The sequence below is a fragment of the Myotis yumanensis genome, unplaced genomic scaffold (genome assembly GCF_028538775.1).
Source record: "Myotis yumanensis isolate MYYU_CA2020_CCGP unplaced genomic scaffold, mMyoYum1.0.hap1 SCAF_1, whole genome shotgun sequence".
Lineage (NCBI taxonomy): Eukaryota > Metazoa > Chordata > Mammalia > Chiroptera > Vespertilionidae > Myotis > Myotis yumanensis.
The window spans coordinates 164,753,998-164,763,008 of NW_027223752.1; the positions used below are offsets into that span (position 1 = coordinate 164,753,998).

The 9,011-nt window shown below is 45.9% G+C and overlaps 1 pseudogene; it reads right to left on the reverse strand.

The window, feature by feature from the left end:
* Positions 1 to 6,835: 6,835 nt before the first annotated feature.
* LOC139006401 (protein S100-A16-like) lies at positions 6,836 to 7,735 on the reverse strand (annotated as a pseudogene).
* Positions 7,736 to 9,011: the final 1,276 nt, after the last annotated feature.

Below are 9,011 nucleotides of genomic sequence, written 5' to 3' on the forward strand. Positions count from 1 at the left end.
AGAGAAAGAGAACCGTTTTTCAACCCCAGGCTCTGTTGTAAGCTCTAACCTATAGGTAAAGTAACAGGTTGGTGAGTGTGACCATTAACTGTGAGAGCATATTTATTGCTTGTATTGCTGACTTTGGTTGGGGAAAAGCCTTGTGGGGGAGCTCGAAGCAGTGTGTTGTAGTGGAGAGCTCATTGCTCCCCACCTAAGCATCCCTACAGACAAAAATCTTCCTTACGTGTCAGGACAATATTTGTTTTTATTATTTAAATGAAGAGAACACTTCGGTTTCCCCTAAAATGAAAGTCACAGAGACCTCTGATTTTAATACACTTTAATATACAAATACTTGCAGGCTTTAGAAAATTTTAATTACAAGCAACTTTCAGAATTCTACTGGGGTCATCATTCTAGCCTGAGGAATGACCATAACCTGACGAATCAAGACAGACTAACAGAAGATAAACGCTTTCCAAAAGAATCAACTAACCGCCTATTCCCAGTATCTCTGAGGAGGATCCTGAAGTGAAAGTATCATATGAAGGTATGGCATCTTCACATGCCAGAGGAGGACGTAGGAGCTGAGGCTGAGTTGCTCGTTGAGAAATTCAGACATGGTGTCTTCTGACTCCACACTGGAGTTCACAGGAACTTGTTGCCTCAGTTCCAAGTTCAGCTACAGGGTTATGGGGAGGTAGTTCCTGTTGTTTCTCTGTTGGTGTCTCTGTCTCTCTCTTAACTTTACACAACAAAATCATAATTAACTCCAAAAAACAGTTCCTTTTACGCTCTAAGAAGATGTAATGTCTCCTCTGTTTATTACAGAGATTCGCAACAGTGTGAAAACAGATTCTCTGAGAAATAGAGTTTTTACCTAATGAATATCAGTTAATAGCTCAGTGAGTGACATTATCCTTTTTTAAGATTCAGATAAAAGCAAGGATGACTACAGCATTGTACTAGTATAGTGGTGAAGGAGCGGGGAGAATCTCTGGAAATGTGGGCTCCAGATCAAGCTTTCCCACACTATTTTAGCAGTCTTAGAAAAAGAACTACAGCCCCTACCCCCTTGCCCACCATGAGCCTCAGCTCCTTTATTGCACAATGAAGATATTGAGCTGTGGGTTTCACACTGCTCCCTGGAGGTTTGCAGAACTCTCCCCAGGAGCCATTTAGGATAAGGGAAAAGAAAGAGTCAGGCCCTAACCGGTTTGGCTCAGTGGATTGAGTGTCTGCCTGCGGACTGAAGGGTCCCAGGTTCGATTCCGGTCAAGGGCATGTACCTTGGTTGCGGGCACATCCCCGGTGGGGGGTGTGCAGGAGGCAGCTGACCGATGTTTCTAACTCTCTATCCCTCTCCCTTCCTCTCTGTAAAAAATCAATAAAATATAAAAAAAAGAGCCAGGCCCTGCTGCATCCCATTCAATATGTCCAACCCCTGCTCACTTTCCTCCTATTACAAATAGGAGGCTTGTTCTCAGCAACAGAGATGTGCTCATAGACCAGACAGACAAATGCATCTGCAACATTGTTGTCTTGGTTTGAAGAGAGCATTTGAAATGCTCTTTCCTGTTTTTGTTTTTTTAAAAAATTACTATATATATGATGTAGCAATTTTACTTCTGTGTGTATATCAGAAAGAACTGTAAACAGGGTCTCAAAGAGATATGTGTACACTCAGGCTCATAGCAGTAATATTCACAATAGACAAAAGTTAGAAACTACCCAAGTGTCCACGGATGGATAAAAGGATAAACAAAATATGGAATATACAGATAACGGAATATATTCAGCCTTAAAGAGGAAGGTAACTGTGGCATATGCTACAATGTGGATAAACATTGAGGGCATTATGCTGTGTGAAATAAACTAGTCACAAAAAGACTAACACTGTACAGTCCCACTTATATGAAGTCCTAGAGTCCTCAAATTCATAGGGACAGAGAGTAGAATGGTGGTTTTCACGGGCTGGGGGAGGAGAATGGGGAGTTACTGTCTGGCGGGCACTGAGTTACAGTTTTACAAGATGAAAAGAGTTCTGCAGATGGATGGTGGCGATAATAGCACAACAATATGTATGTATTTTAACGCCACTGAACTGAAAATGTAAAAATGGTTCAGATGGTAAATTTTATGTTGAGTATATTTTTCACCAGAATTTTAAAAACTGCCCTTTCCAGTTGTTCCTATTTATAAAGTGCCTTACCATCTCTGTTGTACATAGTTGCATCTTAGCAACATTTTCAAGCATGATAAATCATTTTGCCAATGCTCCTCAACTCACCCAGACAATAGGCTCTTGTTCCCTCGGGAAAATCTATTAAGAATTGAGGTAACCAGACCAGATATATTGGCTGTGTTAGTCAGCATGGGTTACTATAACAAATAGCACAGATTGGGTGGCCTAAACAACAGCTATTTATTTCTCACAGTTCTGGAGGTTGGAAAGTCCAAGATGAAGGTGCCAGCAGATTTGGTCCCTGGCGAGAGCTTTCTTTCTGGCCTGTAGACAGCAGCCTACTCACTATGTTCTCACATGACAGAGAGAGGAAGTTCTGGTCTTCCTTCTTTTTCTTATAAGGACGCGAATTCCCTCATGAGGGCCCCACCCTCACTACTTCATCCAAATTTAATTACTCATAAAGACCCCCCCTCCAATACCATCATACTGGTAGTGTGAATTTGAGGGGAGGACATAAACTTTCACTTCATAACATTGGCTAAATTTACAATTTATGAGATAGAGGATATAGAGGAAATGACACTCTGTGTAAAGCTTGGGGGGGGAAATGTTGAAAAATCCCAGTATCTAAAGTCAAGTTTATTCCCCACTTCCAAAGTAAACCACCATATTTGAGGAAGCCACATTAAGTCAGTAAAGATGACAATGCTGTCAATAACGATCCATCTGGATTATTAAAAGAAATCATCGCTGATTATTATCCCAAATTCCACCAAATAAAACTTTATATCCTGGGTTTAAGTTTTGAGCCCTAAGAAATTGGAAATATGCTGATTTATTTGTCCTTGACATTTCTTTATAACCAGACCCTTTCTGCTTCCTTCTAAAAGGGGGTTGTGACAAGGAATAAGCAGAGGGAAGTAGTGAGGAGAGCATTTCTGCCTGAGAGGCAAGGAAGGAGGGGAAGAGTTGTGAACGGGGAGGGAACCAGTACAGGTAAGATGGCCTGAATGTCACAGACTTCACACATTAAATCAAGACCAGCTTAATCATACATTCATTTCAGATCTTCCTTCCAACAATACGATGATCTCAGAATCAATACAGTTGAAATTTACTTCACTAAAGCATTGGAGAATTTCTTTAAGTCTTGAAGGTCAAAGCGAGTCCCTAAGAGTAATTTAGATGCATCCAGAGTTTTAACTCTTTTTCCATGGCATTATGTTGCCTTTTGGTGCCCTACACACACACACACACACACACACACACACACACACACACACACACACTGTTGATTTTGTAGCTAGAGCTTTACTGGTTGAATTCTCAGTATTTTCACGAAATCATATGGTGTTATTTGGGGACATAAAAAATAAAGATCAAGTGGGAACCTGAACATTTGAAGTGGTGAGCATGTTTCCATGAGGACAGGTAGCTCTTATAAACAAAAGTGTGACCTGAACATGGTGAGAACCTGACCTGTGCACTCAGACGAATCACCCCTTATCCTAGAGCCCCAGGTTATGGAAGTCAAGGCATCGTCAGAAAGCAAAGTTTTAGTGGGGGCCACATTATCTGCAATAAAACTTTTAAATTGCATGTGGCTGTTTCTAGAGTTCCAATGCGTGGCATCTGCACTTGTCTTTTGTGGCGATTCTCTGGAGCTATCAGCCTAGAGAAAAGCTAATAAATCATCCCGCATTGCATCATGGTACTGGGACAATAGTTTTGATAGTGCCGGGGCTCTGAGACGGTGAGGCGGTGTTTCTTTGATTGCTTGTGAGAGTGCTGCAGAAACATAATTTCATTTATTAGAAGCAGACAGCCTATAAAATGGTGTGAAACAACAGGTGCCAGCAGAAAGCTGGAGGCTCTAATGAGGTGCCTGGACACTTGGGTCGGGAGAAGGCAGAGATACAACCAATGCCGTTTACATTTCTGTTTAGACGCAAATCAATCAGAGCCTTCAAACCAGATTGTCCCAGCACGCTACTGTGAGCAGTTTTCATCTAAAGTTATTGATGATTTTGCTTTCAACCAAGAAAAAGGATGAAATGGAGGAAAGCTGTGTGCAGTGCAAAGACTTGGAACAAACAGGAATATAAGACTCAGCTGAAAGAAAAATAAATAATCAGAGTATACCCAGTGACACTCCAGTTGGCAAATGAAGTGTTGCACACACATAATGACATTTTCCAGATAAGGGAAGTTCATCCATTCCAGAACACAGGCTTTAAAAATCGTAACCATTTTTCTGAAGGATAAACATAAACTCTCTCTACTCTCAAAAACAAAGCATCCTGAACACCTTTTAAATGTTTCTTAATTACATACATGTGTATTACATAATATGCAATTACACATTCATTCAAATATTTCTTTGTATTCCCCACAGTTTGGTCTTAGTGTGTGTGTGTTGGGGGCGGGGGGGGGGGGGGGGCCGCGGGGTAGGAGAGCTCATTTGTTAAGAACATGTTGTTTAGTTAGAGTTAATAGCTCAGTGTGACAAACATGGGTGCAAAGTGGGGTGACTTTAGTGTGTTGGCTTTCTTTCCTGAATTTAGGTTTGGAGCTGTGTTCCAGAAAGTTCAAATTTGGGGAAATCACACCTCTATATATAATAAAGTGTTATGTGTGGTTTTTTTTTAATTGGAAAGATTCTTGTGCCACTGAAGCGGGCCTATGGGCTCAGGATCCTCTTTCTCTGATGAAATGGCGGTGGGGGCTCCCTGCAGAGAAGAGGCACATGTTTGCTGAGAACAGTGGGAGGGGAAAGAAGGGATCTGCATCTTGTAAATGTGGCCCAGGACGCCAGCATCTGGGATTCTCCTGGCGTGGTTTGCTGAACCTTGGCCAGACTACCAAAACCTTAAGTCCAGTGAGATTGTGCCAGGAATAATCAGGATGGACCATGGCTGTGGCCTCAGTAAGTACCATGGGCCAGGAGCCTGCAGGGCCTGAGGGAGTGATGTAATTACCACGAGCCGTCCAAGTGGCCTTTATATCAGGATGCATGCATGACCAGCATATGGCTCTTGAGTCCTTCTACCTAAACAAAGATGTAATTGTTATGTCTCTTAAATGGTCCTAGAAACTCGCAGGCCTTTTGTGTCTGTGCCAGAGCAGCTCTAATAGTCGTAACTGCCAACACCAAGAACAGAACAGCCCCGCTGGATCTTGGTCCAAAGGAATGATTTACTTAAGAGTCTATCTGGAACCTTCCAACGACAGTGATAAAAACAGTGATAATTACTTAAATCCTCACCCTTGGCTGCCACCACTTCTCGCTGTCTCTGCTGTCCTGGAGGCTCTGAAATTGAATAAGGCAGTGTTTCCACTTCCCCTCCCACACATTCCTTCACCCCAAATGCAGTCTTGGTCTTGCTCAGGCAAACTCAACTTAGCAGGAAGCTAGCCCTTGTGTAGCCCCCACACCACCCTCTGCTAGAAGTCCCGAGCCTCTTCCCTACCCACATCAGGACCAGGCTCCTGGGACCTCCATCCAGGCCCCCAAGTGATGAACTTTGGTTGGCCACTTCGTAAGTCTAGAGATAAGAGGTTCTCTGCCCATGTGGAATGGGCAAGTGACTATACCCAGGACTCAAGTAGGGCCTGGAGTGATGAGTCCTAATCTGATTTTCCAACTCACGATATCTTTCTTGTATCCACAGCCACCTAAATTCTGTGCTTTGCCCAATGCTTTCCCTCTATTTTCCCCTTCTCCCTCCACCCCCAGCTCCAGTGCCAACTGTTTCTGCCACTCTCTCAAGCCAAGACAGGTCTTGACTACTATTCCTCTCTAACTTTTCCAGAAGGAATCACTGTGTCTCAGATCTAAGTTCTAAAGGATGACATGGGTCACTCTCAGAAGGTGCCATTCACTGAAGTAAAATTCTATTTCACAGTTTCATATCCAAGGGCACGTTCATTTGTCACCCCTACTGAGCTCATTGGGCTCCTCTAATTAACACACCATACTTCCCCCTGACTCACTGAGTCAGGGATGGCAGAGCGTTTCATTGGCCTTTCTATGCCTGCCTATAATCATTTTACCTGTGACTTTGTGTATCTGTAGTGACCTAATTCAATTCTTTTTGGGGAGAAGGTGAAGGGGTACAAATTCCAAATCCAGCTTTATTACCATGCTTCAGAGGCTGAGCAGGAAAGAGAAGGCTCAACCCTGCTTAGCTGTTCCCAGACCCAGAGGCAGCTGGAGGGCAGCCTTGGGAGTCTTTTCTGCCCAGCAGAAGGGTTAAGGGGAAGGGGAGAGGTCTCTGCTGCTGCTGCCAGGAGGAGGAAGACCTGTAGCAGCAAGCTGACCTCCAGAAGTCCAGAGAGACCCACAAACAGGCAGGAATACCAGACATTGGGAAGGACGGTTGGACTGAGGAAACTCATGGTGTCCCCAAATAGCACTTAGATCTCACAGAGGGGCACCTAGTTCCTGCTGGCTCCAGGAACTGAGACCCTAAGGAAGGCACACCCAGACTGAGATGCTCACAAAGGGTCCCTGACATCACCCTTGCCCTCTGTTCAGCAAGGATCAGGAGAAGGTCTGGAGAAGCAAGGACAGGGCCTGGGTGGGCAGAAGGCTGAGAGAGGGACCTGGAATGAGCATGAGGAGCAGGGATCAGAGCTTGGCATGAGGGGACAATGTGGGGTCCTCTAGCTCCTGCTCTGCTGCTCCTGTTGGTGGGTAATGGTGATGGGGCTGGTGGTGTTGCCTATCAAGGTCCAGTACTGGTCAAAGTTGATATATCTATCCTGGTTGATGTGTGGTGGAAGCTTTCTGAAGCATCTTTCTGAAGCTGCTCTTGATGATCTTGTTCTTGACCGGGCTGTGCATAGACATGTATTTATAGAAGTTTAATACCAGGACCGTGACTGCCTTCTCCAGCTCTGTTAGCAGTCTGCCATCTCACTGCCACTCCTTAAGGGGCCTGCCCTCAGTCCACCTCTTTTTCAGCCAGGCTCTGCGGCCTGGGTTCTGGCACTACCAAGCAGAACTCCTCACCATCCCACTCCCAGAATGGGCCCACTCTCTCCTTCCCTGCCTGGATGAGCTGGCTCAGTGGGGAGGTGGCAACTGAGCTCACTCTTGACTTGGCCCTGGGGTTGGTTTGATTCAATTCTAATATTGTCCAAAAGACCTTTGGAATCTTTGTGGAATCTCATAGGTTTAATCTGTCTCCCTAAAAGGCAAAAGCATTGCTGGAACGGTGGTTCTTTTTCTTTTTCTTTTTTTAAAATATTGACTGAAATCTAGAAAATTCGCATGAGGCTTGCTTAGGTACTTAAAAGGAAATCACAGGCAACTTTTCTGACATCTAAAGAAAACGTACTTATATTCTTAAATTAAGGGCTACATTCTGTTAAATGACCACTAAGCCAGCCTAATTGTAACTTAAGGAAACAAAGAAATCAAACAAATACAAACACTAGAGGCCTGGTGCACAAAATTAGTGCACTTGTTGGGGGGGGGGGGGGGTCCCTCAGCCCAGCCTGTGCTGCGCCCTCTTACAGTCCAGGAACCCTGAGAGCGGGACTAAGCCAGCAGTCAGACATCCTTAGCACTACCATGGAGGGTGGAGAGGTTCCCACCACCGCTGCTGTGCTCACCAGCCATGAGCCTGGCTTCTGGCTGAGTGGCGCTCCCCCTGTGGGAACACACTAACCACCAGGTGGCAGCTCCTGCATTGAGCATCTGCCCCCTGGTTGTCAGTGTGCATCATAGCAACTGGCCATTTGGTCAATTTGCATACTAGTCTTTTATTATATAGGACTAGAGGTCCGGTGCAGAAAAATTTGTGCACTCTGGGGAAGGGGGGGGTCCCTCAGCCTGGCCTGTGCCCTCTTGCAGTCTGGGACCCCTCAGGGGAAGACCACCTGCTGGCTTAGGCCTGCTCCCTGGGGGATTGGGCCTAAGATGGCAATCAGACATCCCCTTGGCTGCCCGGCAGCCCTCGGGGGATGTCCACTTGCCAGCAGGGAGCAGGCCTAAACTGAAGTCGGACATCCTTAGTGCTGCTGAGGAGGCAGGAGAGGCTCCCACCACTACCGCTGTACTGGCAGTCATCAGCCTGGCTTGTGGCTGAGCAGAGCTCCTCCCATGTGAGAGCGCCCTGACCACCAGAGGGCAGCTCCTGCATTGAGTGTCTGCTCCCTGGTGGTCAGCGTGTCATAGTGACCAGTCATTCCCAATCCTTCTGCTGTTAGGTCAGTTTGCATATTACCCTTTTACTATATAGGATAGAGGCCTGGTGCACAGGTGGGAGCCAGCTGGTTTGCCCTGAAGGGTGTCCCAGATCAGGGTGGGGGTCGCTTGGGTGCCTGGTCAGCCTGGATGAGGGGCTGATGGCTGTTTGCAGCTGGTCACACCCCCTTCAGGGTGGGGATCCCCATTGGGGTGCCTGGCCAGTCTGGGTGAGGGGCTGAGGGCCGTTTTCAGGCTAGCGGGTGACTGAAGCTCCCAATCTCTCCTTTTTTTCTTTTTTTTTTATTCTGGGATTTATTTACCTTCTATGGCTGTCACTGGAACTGAGAGCTGGGTTTAGCTCTGAGGCTTGGCTCCAGCTCTGAGACCTTGGCTGCTGAAAGCAGGTATCTGGGTTTGTTTGGCTTCTATAATTGAAACACTGTTGCAGCTCCAGCTCTGAGGCCCGGTTGGCTGAAAGCAGGTTTCTGGGGTTTGTTTAGCTTCTATATTTGCAACATTGTTTCTTAGAGTACAGCTCAGAAGCCCAAAGAGGCAGGCGGGGAACCTTGGCTTCCTCTGTCACTGGAGCAAGGAAGCCTCCTGTTTGCTTCAGCTGCCTGGCTGCCGGCCGCCATCTTGGTTGTC